The following is a 16,138-nucleotide window of genomic DNA, read 5'->3' on the forward strand; positions in this document are numbered from 1 at the left end:
ACATACAAATAAATTAAACTATTAGGATAAAGATACAAATAAAAAAAAACAGCTTTTCCCAAAGAAACTTAGGAAACGTCACTGTGTAATTCTGTGAGATTTAGAAAGTTTACAGCTTTGTTATACATGAAGCCATGTATTGGTGGAAGTATGAAGGCAACTCCCGTGTAGTTAAAAGGGAGGTTTATTTTGTGGGGTAACTTACAAGTAAAGGAATAGGTTACAGGCTCCTGGAGAGGTGAAGTGCAGTCCAGCGGTGTTCTCTGGCGAACTCTGCTGAGTCTGCCTCCAGCGTCCAGGATCCAGGAACCAAAAGAGGCGGCACATCCAGATCTCAGGTCTTAAGCGCTTCTGTCTCAGCCCCGTCTCATAGGTGTGACAGTTACCAGAAGTCTCAATGGAGTTAGTACTTCCAGGTCAAAGCTGGAACAGCTACCCACTACACTCATGTGTTTATGTGAGCACCTAGAACAATATATATATTCCTTACATTCCATATACACTTGTAATCAATGTTCACAACCTTAAACTTATTAGCAACAAATAAAATTTGTTGTTCAACTCTTTCTTCAGCTAATTACTTTGAGAGTAATATTAACTCACAATTGAATAATAAGAAACAATAAGTTATATGTAAAATGGTATCAATGTCTCTAGATTTAAGAAAAAATTCTTTTCACCATGAGATAAGATATTTATTGTAGCTGAGCATGGTGGCACACGCCTTTATTCCCAGCACTCAAGAGGCAGAGGCAGGTGGATCTCTGTGAGTTCAAGGCCAGCCTGGTCTATGGAGCAAATTCTAGTACGGCCAGGGCCACACAGAGACACTCCATCTCAAAAAAACAAAGAAACAAAAAACAAAGCAAAACAGAAAGATATTGTCATATGTATTTTTAAGATAGTCTGAATGTATTGTGCTAGTAAACATTTTATAAACCTCTGTAATGAAATTTTAAAAGCTTATTCTTAACCAAGGCTTGTAGAATGTGGCTATAGTCTGCACACTTAGGAGGTGATGCAGGATTTTTGAGTTCAAGGGAGCTCTGAGCTATGCCCATAAACAATATCTCAAAAATCAAACACAAAACCAAACACAGACACTTTCTGTGAATGTCAGCTTGAATTTCTGTTGGAGGCTCTAGTTGTCACATAAGAAACAAGGCTAATGAAGCCACCTCCAGCCCAGTGGTCATGAATTGCCATGCCTGAGATCAAAATAGATGTGGAGAATCACATTGGCATACCCCTAATCTGAAGGAAGGGGTCATTGTTACTGATCATTGTCTCCTAGTCCCAAAGAAAGAACTACAAATATTTGCAGAGAAGGCTGATGTCTAGAAATCTGAATTGTGTTCTTCCTTAAAGTATTACCATTTTTTAAGCCCGAATTAGATGAGCTCTTTCCTCTCTTGGTGTTGTAGAACTGGTCGCTAAGATACTGCACTGTCTGAGCAATGAAGGAAGGTTCCTTCTCTGAAAAACCACAGAAGAAGCATGAGATGGGGCTTGTAAGTCAGATATTGAATCACCGAAGGTTGAGGAGATTATTGATACAGAATAAAGAAAGTGAAGATGTGAGTCAGGAGAGGAATATCCATGTCTTCTCTGAGAATAAGCATAGATTACTACTACTACTACTACTACTATTACTATTATTATTATTATTGTTATTATTATTATTATTTTTTTATTATTATTTTTATTTTTATTATTATCTCCTTTTAAGTGGCTTTGTGTTCTAATCATGGAAATGTCAACTGTGATGGCACCAAGGCATGTGTACTTAGAATGCAGCGAGATTACATTCAAGTTAGAGTTATCAGGTAGTCACTCTGGCAGCCATCATATATTCAATCAGTTTTTTTTCTAAGATGCATCACAAAGGACTTTTGATCTTCGGGAGTCCTGGCTTTCAGGGATCCTGTCCTCAAAGATAAACCAGATCAACGTAGGCAGAGATTCGGCAAAGTTAAGCAGAAAGTGTTCTGCGTAACAAACACATAGAATACTTCCCCTTTGATTGTCTCACCAAAGACACATCTCCAGTGAAGGAAGACTTTTATGACGGTTTCAACCTTGGAAACTGTTTTATTTTGTTTATTTGGGAGGGAGAGGTAAGCTGGCTACGATGACTTTTGTGGTCACTTCCTTCATCAAAGTCTACTCAAGTAGCTTTGCCTGAAAAAAGTAAAATACTTCTGGAATTAATACACAGTTAAATATCTTCACACAGCCACATTAGAGAGGGTATTTAAACAAAATATACCTTCTGTTCAAAACATCTCATCATCTTTTACAGAACCTACAATTTGGCAAACTTCCACCTATGTCTCAAAGATGATATGCAGATGTAATTTATGTGCATGGGTAGTTATAATGATCATTTTTAGAAAGCTATTTGAATTTGTGTTGTGTGTATATGTAACTACAGCTACAGTTTTGTTAAACGCCATGTAAGATTTTGGCATGCAGGTAATTTCTACAGAAATAAATTGGGATATAGATACATATTTTAAGGGTGACATACTAGCCAAAGAAAAATATATTACACCGTAAAACCAACCTTTAATGACTCAGTGCACAGTATACACAGTGCACAGAACATACAGTACACAGTACACACAATGCACAGTATACACAGTACACTGTGCACAGCACACACAGTACACAATACACACAGTACACAATACACACAGCACACACAGTACATAGTGAACAGCACACACAGTACACACAATACACAGTACACACAGTGTAGAGAAGATGGACCATCTTTAAGTGCTGATGTGACTGGCTTCTCACTTCACCTCTCTGCATCGACTCCCGAATGGAGAAGTGGGGACCTCACCTGTCCTTTTTGCTCCTTCTTCCTTTGAGGATAGCAATGTTTATTTTGCACTGCTGACTGTGGTGTAGCTGAGAATGGTTAAGAAGTACATGATTAAGTTCTGTATACTTTCTGCCTTTGGGCTCGCTGTTGTTCATTTACAACTTTTGGGCTAAAAAGTGCCTGCTGTTCCCCTAAGGGCTTGTCTTGAACAAATTTCTCTACCTTAAGAACAAATTTTATTATGGTCATTATGATCACTCTTGATACAACAATGAAGAGAAAAATGCTGTCTTGAATATCTGTTCCTGCCCTCTGAATCACCCATATCATCCTTCAAATAATCAAATGTTCAGTTCTACTCAGTGTAGTAAACAGTTCCTGGTACTTGGCCCTATCGGCTTCTAGAAAAACAGAGAGATCTAGATTTCTATATGTGAGGATGTCACAACAGAAATGGAAATAGATTCATGATGGTACAATCCTGGTGCTGGTAGAAAACATTGGAGATGTGGTGAGAGTGTATTTTGTGTAATTTGGGGTATAATCTTTGCTTCTTACTCTCATCCTGTATAAAGCAGAGTCAGCTAAATTCTTACTCTTGCTTGCATCCGTCTTTGAAGCTGGCTTCCAGGATGGCTGACTCAAATCTGCTTCTAGGAATGACTGCTCTCCCAGTCTTGCTCTTAATTAATTCCAGATCTCTCTGGCTTTTACTCTGCCATGGCTCAGCCTTCCTTTCACAGATTCCTGAACCTTCAAATGCTTGTTACCCCATTGTGATTTCCGCCAATCAGCTCCTGGCTAATTTTGGAAGTAGTGTTCACAAAACCCAAATTTGCATTCCACACATAGATATCTCCCATCTATGGCCAAAGGAAGACGAGTATAATACCCCTATAATTGAGAAGAGGGGCTACTAATCATACAGCCTCCAGCTAAGCAGAAAACCCTAATGATGAGCCAGGTGCCAGTCTTCCAGCTTCCTCCACCTCCGCTGCATTCAAAAGGCATACAGGTGTGTGCAGTTTTAATAAAACAACAACAAAGAATGTTTTTTTGAAGCCCTGCATTTGCAAAACACATTAACTATGTGTGGGGAGAGCAAGATGGAGATCAACTGGGGAATGATGTTTTCATGTTACAGACAGATTTATACGATTTTTTTAAGCAGTGTGTGACTTATACTGCAAAGATTAGAAAGCAGACTCTCAAGAATCTATGCTTTTGACCATGTAACAGTCCTTCAAGGTAGCAGAACAGGTTAAAAGCCTTTTTTCGCATATGTAGTTGGTTAAAAAAGAGTAGCCAAGGAAAAGAAACAACCTTCAACATGAATGCTGTTACCAACTGATGAGTAATGGATACCTGAAGTCCAAAACTCCAGAGTCTGTCTGAGCAAAGAATCCTGTGATTGATTAGCTACATCTCCCATGTGGGAGAGGAGTTGGTGTCTATGAGCCTCATATTCATTATGTGCACATTAGCTTCACTCCTGTAAGCAATACCGTGGCTAAAAATTATAACATACACATATGTTATTTTAAAGGAAAAGATTTATTGTAATAGCTTAAGTAACTGTATTTATTGAAATTACGTTAGAATTCAAAAAGAAATTCATTGGAAAACAAAGCCAGTTAATCACCTTTTTTTCCTTTAGCCACATCCAGAGAATCAATATTCCTAAATTTAATGTAAACCTCACCAACCAAAATTGCTTGCCTTTGTATTCCTCTATTTCCTTTACATCTGACACACTTCTAAATTCATAGCAGCTTGATTAATATTCTTTTAGGAGACGAGCAGAGGATATTGGTAAAAATGTAAATAAGCCTCGTATTTTCCACAGTCTTTAGAGGTGGCTTAGAAACCATACACAAATTAACAGGGATTCGTAAAGACTTTAGGAAACACTTTCATACTGGTGTGTGACTCTCAGCTTAAAACATGGCAATAGTCAAGTCTTCCACCTTCAGTCACACATCTTCCCTGTTCTTAAAACTCTGTACTTTGCTGTGTGCCTGAAATCATTATCCAACAGATGATAGTTAAATAAGAAGTAATAAAGGAAACATGTTCTTTCAGGCCAATGAATCACAGATATTCCCATTATTACATGCTAGTAATTTGGATTTGTCATTTATTGTACTCAGTCTTGCCTAGTTTACAATTTTTGGGATACTTCACCCAAGATTTCTATACGTTGTGCTGGAATGCTTTGTGAGAACTGGCATTTTGCTAATGGGTAGGGTACGCACAGGTGAATGGGGTTATTATTGTACATGTGGCTCTTAATGTCTCCTTTAATCTGGAAACACTTCTTTATGTGGATTGGATTGTTAGAGATTTGGGACCTAACCTTTATGCCAGTAGGACATTACTACTTGGGGAATGGGATGCTCTGGTTCTCAGCTACTGCTCTATTCAGAAGTCATATGCTTGTCATGGGGATATCCATTTTTACACTTATTTTAGTGGAAAAATAAGACAGACTTTTCCTTTCTTTTCTTTTTCTATTTTTTTTTTATTTTATTTTGAAACAGAGTCTCACTATATGGCCCAGGAGGGCCTTAGATTCCAAGGCCATCCACCTACCTCAGCCTCCCAAGTACCAGGACTACAGTTGTGAGCCATGACACCTATGTAAACAGATTTACTGATACAAAGAGTAAATTTGATTTGTCTGATGTGTTTCAGAATGAAAAATTATCTATCCATTTATATTATATTTTTTGTTTTACAAGTTTTATAAACTAAACTAAGCATGTCTGTAGTGCTATAGTTTGATAAAGATAAACCAGAGCACATGACATTTTAAATTAACAAAACATTATATTATATAAAAAGACACAAATGTAAAGTCAATAATCTTTCAACATTTTGCAAACATTTTAATTTAATCAGTGCCGGTGCCTTTAAGAGATTCTGGGGTATGATTAATAGTTGTTCATTAGATCTTTGTCATGTTTTTGATATATTTCCCAGAAATTGTTGCAAATTGAGCAATTTCCAGTTCTTTGCTTTCATTAAAGTAGAAGGAAAACCTAATAGATTTGCCAGTTGGCAGGTTATTTGAAACGATTTTGGTGAAAGAGAATGTGTAAATTGTGGCATGCAGCTTAGAGTAAGTCGCTAAAATTGGGTAACATCATCATACAAAATGTACTCACTACTTTGATATTTAAGAACAAGATTTTTCAGTGCTTACAAGTAAACAATATACTAAAATATGAATCATGCTGTGCTGTCTCATTTTAGTACTAATAGCAAATGCATTTCAAATAAAAATTTAATTTGCACTTAATAACTTCTATCTATGTTTATTATAGACTGCATTGTTTTGATCAGTTGTATAAAATTATAACTATGACTATAACTCAAATGCAAATACATTTCAACATGCAGTTCTTATGAACTCAGAGAAAAAGTCACATTTAAATTTATGCATGTTAATATAAATGTATAAGACAAGTTATGAATATGTATGTTAATTCAATGCAAAGTAGTATGAGATAATGGGCAAATGAAAGTCAAATAAATAAATACATTTCTTTAGGACAAAATTCTGTGAAAGAAGTGAGGTGGAACTGTAAGATCCAAAAGAACTCTATAGAACTTAGGATTTGGGCTTTGTTTTTCATTTTTCACACAATATATTTTGATCATATTCTCTCCCCTCCTCCAGATCTTCTGTATCTGCCTACCCATCCAACTTAATGTTCTTTGAAAAAAAGGACACACCCGCTCACACACATACATGCCCACACGCACGTGTGCACACACACACACACACACACACACACACACACACACACACACCAAAAAACAAAAACAAAGCAAAAAACAAACAAATGAACATGGAGTTCATTTTGTGGTTCATTCTGTGTTGGTCAACTGCTGCTGAGCATGAGGCCTGCCTTTGAGTATGGTGGATATACCCAGAGTCATTCCACTGATGAAAACTGAATTCCCCCCCCCCCTCAGGAGCTATAAGTTGTACATAGCTTTTTGGTCAGGGGGTGGGACTTTGTGTCTATTTTCCTTTTTCTGTGCTGGGATTTTGTCTGACAAGCTTGTGCAGCTGAGTTTGCTCAAGTTGTCGATCATGGTGAGTTCGAAACCACATCAACTTAATTTGTCTGGAAAACACTTTTTCCTTAGGGCTGCCCAACACCTCTGGTTCTTACAGTATTTCCTTCAGCAATAGGATCTGACTGTCAGGTTATGGGGAGTTGTTCTAGAAGATCCCCTTTGACCAACAACTATAAACGATGTAACCCATTCCTGCTACTGGGGGGTTTATTTCGTAGCAGATGGTGTCTAATTCGGGAACTGTCTCCTCAATTATATTGTACCTTCATCTAAATTTTATATATATTTGTGTATGTATATGTATATATGTGTATGTATGTATGTATATATATATACATATACATACATACATACACATACATACATATTAGGAAGATTCTACAGGAGTAGGTTTCCATGTGACCCTTCAAGAAGACCTTTAGCATTGCTTATCCCTCCCCACATTTTCTCTTCTGTCCTGCTTTCTTGTCCACAATCAACCCTATTTAATCCTTCTATTCCTGTTTCCTCTTTATCCCTTTATAACTCTATATTCCATTTACCCTTCCTTGAAAAATCTCCTCCTCCTGCCTATTCCCTTACTGACCACCTAATCTCTATGAATATTGTGAATAAGCCACCCATAACTAAAGCTTAAAAACTAATATTCATCTATAAGAAAAAATACGAAATATTTTTCTTTGGGGGTCTGGGTTACTTCACTCAGGATCATTGTTTCTAACTTCATCAACTTCAAAATTCATTGTTCTTAATAGTTCAATAACAGTCCTTGTATAAATATACAATTCATTACCCTTTCTTCAGTTGATGGACATCTAGGCCATTTCTGATTTCCATCTTTTATGAATATGAATATTTCAGTTATGAATAACAAATATCTCTGCAGTAAGTGGTAGATTCCTTTGGGTAAATTCTCACAAGTGGTGTATCTGGATCTTGTTGTCCTTCTATTTTAGCTTTTTTAGGAAGTGCATGTATACTCCACAGTGGCTTTACAAGTTTTCATTCCCATAAGCAATGAGTAAGTGATCCCCCCTCCACATCCTCACCAGCATCTGTTGTTTTATTAATCTTGGCCATTCTAACTGGAGTAAGCTGAACTCTCAAATGAGTTTGAATTTGCAGCTGGTTTAAGGACATTGAACATTTTAAGTGTTTCTCAGCCATTTGTGTTTCATCTTTTAAGAACTCTCTGTTAAATTCCAGACCACATTTTAAATTGGATTATTTGTATTCTTCATATTCAGGAGTTTTCTGGGTTTTTTGTTGGTTTTTTTTTTTCATGTTTGTTTATTTAGTCCTTTGTATATTTTGTATACTAACCCTCTGTTGGATGTATAATTGGTAAAGAATTTTCTCTTTGACAGAATGATGACGGTGTCCTTTACTGGAAGAAACTTCTAGGTTTCAGGAGGTCCTATTCATTAGTTGTTAGTTTTACAGCCTTTACTATCAGGAAGTCCGTTCCTGTGCCAATGAACCCAAGGACATCCTCTACTTTCTCTTGAATCAGTCCAGGGCATCTTGTTTTATGTTGATGTCCTTGGTCCATTTGGATTGAGTTTGTGTGGAGTGATAGATATGAATCTATTTTTATTCTTTTATATAAGCTACTCAGTTTGACAAGCACCATTTGTAGAAGATGCTATCTTTCCTCCAACATGTATTTTTTTTTTTTTTTGGCTTGTTTCAAAAACCAGGAATCTGTAGGTATGTAGAATTATGTCTGGGTCTTCAATTCTATTTCACTGATAAATGTATCTATTTTATGGCAATACGAGGCTGTTTTATTATTACAGTTTTGTAATACACTTGAAAACTGGCATGGTGATACAGCCAGCAGTTCCTTTATTATTCATAATTGTTTGGGCTATCCTATGTTTTTTGTGTTTCTACGTGAAGTTTAAAATTTTTTTTTAATTTCTGTGAAGAACTGTGTTAGAATTTTGGTGGAGACTGTACTGAATCTACAGCTTGCGTTTGGCAAGACAGCCATTTTCAAAATGTTAATACTACTGCAACATTAACATGTGAGATCTTTTCAACTTTAAATGTCTTCTTTAATTTCTTTCTTCAATGTTTTAAAGTTTTTTAGCATACAAGGGTTTCACTTGCTTTGTTAGAGTTATCCCAAGGACTTTTTTTTTAAAGCTATTATGAAAGATTTCTTTCTCTGTGTGTTTGTCATTTACATCTGGGGAGGCTAATTGGCGTTTTGTTTTGGTTTGGTTTTGTTTGTGTGTGTGTTAATTTTGTTTCTTGCTACTTTGCTGAAATCGTTTATCTGCTGCAGAAGTTTTCTAATGGAGTCTTTAGGGTCTCTTATGTACAAAATTGTATCATTTGCCAATAAGGATGCTTAGCCTTCTCTCTGTTTGTATCCCTTTGTCCTCCTTCAGGTGTCTGATTTTTCTACATTCTGAGTACTATATTGAATAGATACAAAAAGAGAGGACATCTTTGTCTTATTCCTTATTTTGGTGGAAATGCTTGGAAATAGTTTCTCTTCTTTTAGAATGATGTTGGCGATGGGCATGTTGCAGGTTGACTTTAGGGTTAAGATAAAGTCCAGCAACATCCTGTAGAGATGTTATATTTTGTCAAAGTCCTTTTTCTGCATCTAAGATATGATCATGTGATTTCTGCTTTTAATCTGTTTATATGGTGGATTACATTTATTGATTTATGTATGTTGAATTTCTGAGATGAAGCCAAATTGATCATGGTGGATAATCTTTTTGATATGTTCTTAAATTTAGTTTGTAAATATTTTATTATGAATTTTTGCATCTATGTTCATAAGGAATAATGGTTGATAGTTTTCTTTTTGTTGGGTCTTTGTTGGGGTTTGGTATCAGAATAATAATGATTTCTTAAAAATGGAAATGTTACCTCAGTTTCTTTTTTTGCAGAATAATTTGAGGAGTATTGGTATTAATTCTTTTTTGAAAGGCTGGTAGGATTCTGAGATGCATTCATGTGGCCCTGGGCATATTTTTTAATTGAGAGATTTTTTAAATTGCTGCTTATGTTTTACTAGGGATTATAGGTCTGTTTAAATTGTTTATTTCACCTTCATTTAACTTTGGTGGTTGTTTGTATCAAGAATTGCACTCATTTATTTTAGCTTTTCCAGTTTGGTAGAATACAGATTTGTTTATGTTTAAATAATTTAATTTGGGGGGATTATAATTACATCATTTCCCCTTCCCTTCCCGTCCTCCATACTCTCCCATTCATATCCCCTGACTCATTTGCTATCTTGTCTTTTTCAAATTCATGGGATCTTTTCTTCTATTGTGTGTGTGTGTGTGTGTGTGTGTGTGTGTGTGTGTGTGTGTGTGTGTATTCAAAAATATATAATTGCAAGCTTCTCAGTCTATGTCATGTTACTTTTATACATATATTTTCATAGCTGACCATTTGGTATTGTATAACTGATGAGTGTGCTCTTTTCTGAGGAAAACTTCTTCCTACTCTAAGCATTCCATAGTTGCCTGCAGTTCTTTCTTTAGAGTTGAGGCCCGGATGACCTTCCCCATTCTACATTAGTACATCTGTTGGTGTTGTCCTTGCTCAGATAATGTTTAGTCAGCCTTGTCAGCAAGGCCTCACGGGTGTAGCTTCTGCTATTTCCAGGAGACACAGTCTCACAGTAATCTATCTGTTTCTCTGGCTCTTACAATCATTCCACTCCCACTTCTGCGATGATTCCTGAGCCTTAGGTACAGGACTTGTGTTATGGATGTATCATTCAGAACTGAGCTCCACAACTCTGCATTTGACTTGTGGTGGTTTTCTGTAATAGTCTCTGTCTGTTCCAAAAAGTAGTTCCCTTAATGAGGGTTGAGAACTACACTTACCTGTGAGTATAAGGACACATATTTATAAAGGAGTTAGAGATGATGCTTGTTTAGTAAAATGGCATTTGTAGGTTCTCCTCCAAGGTCCATGACTTCACTAATAAAGGGCTGGTGGCTAACTTTCCAATACCAGGAGTGATTTCTGTCATAGTGAGTGGGCTTTAAATCTAATTAGAGAGCTGCTGGTCCCTGCTAAGTTATGTGTGACAGTATTTCACCCTTTGGGTTTTTGTATCATAAAGTATACCTTTACACATATCTGAATTTCCTTGGTGTCTTCTGTACTTGTTCCCTTTTATCTCTAATTGTGTTGCTTTGAACCCTCTCTCTCTCTCTCTCTTTTTTTACTTAGATTTTCTCAATAACCTAGATTTCTTTCAAAGGACCACCTTATAATTTTGTTTATTCTTTGTATTGTTTTTTATTGTTGTTGTTGTTGTTGTTTTTTCTATTTCATTAGTTTCAGGCCTAAGTTTAAATATTTCTTCCTATCTACTATTTTGGGGTATTATCTCTCCTTGTTTTTCTCAAGCTTTCAAGTGCATCATTAAGTTATTAACAGATCTCTCCAGGTTATTTTTCGATGTAGGTTCTTAGTGCTATTAACTTTACTCTTAGAATACATTCATTGTGTCTTATATAAATGTTGTGTTTTCATTTTCATTCATTGCTAAAAGGTTGTTATTTCCCTCTTGATTTCTTCTTGATCCAGTTTTCATTCAATAGTAAGTTATTAGCTTCCACAAGTTTATGTACTTTCTGTTGTTTTTATTGTTGTTCATATCCAGCTTTAATCCATGGTGGACAGATTGGATGGAGGGCATTATTTCAGTTTCCCTAGATTTGTTAAGATTTGCTTTGTGTCTTAATATGCGGTCAGTTTTGGAAAAATTCCCAAGGGGTAATGAGAAGAAAATGCATTTTTCAGTGTTTGAGAAGAATGATCTTTATATGCCCGTTGGGTCCGTTTGACTATGATATTATTTAACTCCAAAGTTTGTTTAGGTTTTGTCTGGATGGGACTATTTATTGATGAGTTAGAAGTATTGAAGTTACCCACTATCACTATGTTTGGGTCAATATTTGACTTTATCTGTGACAGTATTTCTTCATGAAATTGGTTGTCCTTGTATTTTATGCATATTGTTTAGAACATTAATGTCCTCTTGGTGTTTTTTTTTTTTCCCTGTAATGAATATGTAGTGTCCGTTTCTATCTCTCCTGACTCATTTTTGTTTGAAGACTATTTGTGAGATACTAAAGAAGCTATGCCTACTTGCTTCTTGTTTTATTTGCTTGGACTACCATTTCTATCCTCTTTCCCTAAAGTAGTATTTGTCCTATCTACAATGTCTGTCAACTATCAAGGCTAGTGATGTGTATATCTTGGAAGCAGCAGAAAGATGAATCCTGTTTTCTAATCAAATCTGCTAGTCTATGTCTTTTCATTATGGGAATAATAACTTTTAATATTGAGTGTTATTGTTAAGCAGTGTTTATTAATTCCTGTTATTTTGTTGTGGTTTTATTGTTTTATACTTGTTTTGGTGGACTGATCTGGAGTTTATTCCTGTGTCCTCTTTAGTATATTTAACTTTCTCTTCAGACCCAAATTTTCCTTCTAGTAGGGCTGGGTTCATAGACAGAAATTGGTTATATATACCAAAAAAATATATATTTTTATCATGAAGTATTTTCCTTTCTCCTTTGATTATGACTGATACTTTTACTAGGTAGTCTAGGCTGGCATCTCCAATCTTTTCAGAGCTTGTACAACATCTGAGTAGGTTTTTCTGGATTTAAAAGTTTCCATTGAAAAGTCAAGAGTTTTCTATTGAGCCTGTTCTTCTATATGGGTAAGTCTTTTTTTTTCCATGCGGTTTTCAGTGTTCTTTCTTTAGTCTGTACATGTATTTTGATTATTATGTGTTGCAGGGGATTCTTTTCTGGTTCTGTCTACTTAGTGTTCTTGCATCTTCATAGGCTTCTCTTTCTTTAGATTGGGGAAGTTTCATTCTGTGATTTTGTTAAAAATAATTTCTGTATATTTGATTTGGGTTTCTTCTGCTTCCTCTGTATCTATTATTCATATGTTTGGTCTTTTCATAGTGTCCTAGATTTTCTGGGTGTTTTATGGCTGGCTTTTTTTAGCTTTAACTTTTTTTTTTTTTTTTTTTTTTTACTGAGCTATCCATTTCTTCTACCTTATCTTCAAGACCTGAAATTCTCTCTTCCACTTCATTTAAACTGTTCTGAGGTTTTCCTTTGAGTTTTTTTTTAACTTTCAGAGCTTATTATTTTGCATTTTATTTATTTTTGCCTTTTCTTTTAGCAGTTCTATTTCTTGTCCAATTTTATTTTCATAACTTGAAGAGTTTTCATTATTTCAACTGTTTATGTTTTCACAGTCTTTTTTAAGGCATATATTCATGTCCTCTCTAAGGTCTCTGAACATATTCATAGTTGTTGTTTTGAAGTCCTTGTCTTGGGCTTCAGCTAACTGCTTGTCTTAGTTGTTCGTGTTTGTATTTTAGTTATGGGGTCTGGCCATCTGGAGTGTGTGGTTTCTTGATGTGCGGATATCTGGTCTTGCCTTTGTTAGGTTAGTGTTCAGTTCTTTGATCACTGTTACCCCAATCTGTCAAGTTGTGGACCAGCAGAATGGAGCTTGATTTTCAGTCTAGGTTTCAGGGTTCACACTCTGACAGGTCTTAGAGCCAAAGCTCTGGTTAGAACTCCAGGTTCAGACTCTAAGCAGTCCCACATCAGTCCAGTGGGAGAGGTGGGTGATAAGCAAGCGGGTCGCGGAAGGGAACAGACTTGGAAGGTCTTGTAAGTAGAATTCAGGGTTTAGCTCCATGGAGCATGGCAGAGGCAGAACTGAGGGTTCCCCAAGTTTGGCCACAGATGGAAGAAGTCCTAAAGGAATGGAAATGGGCTAGAAGGAGGGGTTGAGGTGTGAAGTGGTTGAAGGACAAGAAGTATCCTGGAGAGACAAGGGTGGAGAAGGCGAAGGTGGGCACAGATAGACTATCTGAGTCCTCACGAAGCATAATGGCTGTGGGGTCCCTGGAAGAGAGTAGGTTTGCAGAAGGTGGGGAGTAACCTAAGAATGGAGATGGGCTGTGAGGAATGGCTCAGGATGGAAATGGAGGAAGAACTAGGGTACCCTGGGTGTGGGTGACATGTGTGTCAGCTGAGTTTCGAAGGATGTATATAGGCTGAGAGGGCTGCCTGAGGTGAGTGAGCTCTATACTTGTGTTTTAAATAAAAGATTGTAAGTTTCAAATCACACTATCTCAGGGGTTGAACTATCATATTTGAATGCTTGAAATTGATCCCCAACATGATTTAAAAAAAAAAAACATAAAGTTTAAATTGCATCAGATATACTTAAAATAGCAACAAAATAGATACACTTAAAATATATTATTTAGTGTGCCAATATACAAGGGTCTTTTGCAGCCAAATAAATTAGACAATATTACCAAGAAAACATTTAGATTAAGCATCATATACTCTGTAGCAGGGATCTTAAATGGTCCTATTAATAAAATCAAACCTGAGGCCCGGTATTGAGGTGAATGCTGGAAGATCAGAGAAGCAGAACAAACCACAGCTTCCTCACCTCGCCAGTTCCTCAGCTGATCCTGTTTCCTCAGACTGGAAGCTTCTAAGTCCTCATCCAAATGGATCTCAGCTGAACTGTTGCTCAAACACCTAAAAGCTTAACCACCTAAAAGCTGCCAGTTTCTGGTCTTCACGCCTTATATACCTTTCTGCTTTTTGTCATCACTGCCTGGGATTAAAGGCTCACTTTCTGGGATTAAAGGTGTGTGTCACCAAGCCTGGTTGTTTCCAATGTGGCCTTGAACTCACAGAGATCCAGAGGGGTTTCTGCCCCTGGAATGCTAGGATTAAAGGTGTGAGTGTCACCATTTTCTAGCCTCTCTATCTAATGGCTGTTCTGTGCCCTGACCCCAGATAAGTTTATTAGGTTGCACAATATTTTGGGGAACACAATACCACCACAACACTCCACAGCAGTTTTTATAAAAATAGAATAAACAACCCTAAAGGTCATGCAAAACCATAATTTACCCTGAATAATCAAAATAATCTTTAAAAGAACAAAACTACACATGTTAGTCTTTCTGTTTTTAAAATATATTACAATATTATAGAGATTAAAAGTGTTTATTACTGTCATAATGACAAACATACAAATCCATGGGACAGAATGAATTCAGAAATAAATAGATGTATGTATGATCAATTAATCTTCCACAAGGTTGCTATCTCAACTAATGGTAAAAAAAAAAAAAATCAAGCAATAATCTCTAACACACATAGATGATAGACGTCAGGTTAAAAAAAATGTTTGGTACTTTTCAGAGCAGAATGAGCAATTCTCTAAAGCAGTGCTCAGTGTTGCCCTGAAATAGGCATTTCTAAGACTTATTATAACCTTGTTTATACAAACTGTAGGTATAATCTTGGGTGGTTGTCGTTTCCAGAGTTTCATATAGAAACACGAATGTTTTGCCTTTCTCTTCACAGTTAGTGGGTCTAAATCCCTGAATTTCCCAGAAACAAATGAAATTCAGGCAGAAAAGTCAGTTTCCTACTACTAAGATGGTGCCACAGCTCTATGAGGGAACTAGGTTCTCTATCTAATACCTATAAGGCCACACAGCCATGTTGAGGGGAATTGTGTCTTCAACACAAGGGTGGTCATACAGTGTTGATTGTTCTACCTTTTTTTTCTAGGTCTTCAGAAACATTTTCATTCAGGTTAGGCCTATGGCAGAAATAGTGTATTATCAATAAACCTTTGTTTCTTCACTGCATTCACTACATTCAGTAATAACTAGTGATTTGGCATGGATCTGGAAATGAGAACTGAGTCTTGTGATTCCTAGACCAATGTCAAAGATTTAAAAAGTAGTTTCCTTCATAGGACAAAACTCCTGGCTCCTTACAAGGGAAAATGGTCAGCATGGGAAGCATCCTTTTCTCCCAGCTCCAACAATAGCCAGCAGCTGTCATGCTAGGCCTTACTTACTATTAGATGTAAGTGCTGTGCTGGACTTAGTTAGGTATACCCACAGTTCTCGCTCAATTATTAGAAACACTACAAGTGGGGCTCAGTTGTTAGAAGTACTTGTAGTACTGGGTTCAGTTGTCTCATAACCCAGAATGTTGAGCTTAGTTGTTGGATGTACTTGAAGGCAGGTCTCAGTTGTTAGAAGAATGGCAATTTTGGCAGACTTGGCTGTTAGCTGTACCCAACAGTTGGTAAACTTGGTTGGTACGAATCTCAGTAATGCTGGGCTCATTTAGATGTACTGCT

At 36.5% G+C, this 16,138-nt stretch overlaps 1 protein-coding gene across 3 annotated transcripts in view; it reads left to right on the plus strand.

Moving 5' to 3' along the window:
- Nkain2 (sodium/potassium transporting ATPase interacting 2) overlaps nt 1-16,138 on the plus strand; it is a 1,137,884-nt gene that overhangs the window by 934,672 nt on the left and 187,074 nt on the right. The window lies entirely within an intron of this gene.

Source organism: Onychomys torridus, chromosome 19, assembly GCF_903995425.1.
Source record: "Onychomys torridus chromosome 19, mOncTor1.1, whole genome shotgun sequence".
Lineage (NCBI taxonomy): Eukaryota > Metazoa > Chordata > Mammalia > Rodentia > Cricetidae > Onychomys > Onychomys torridus.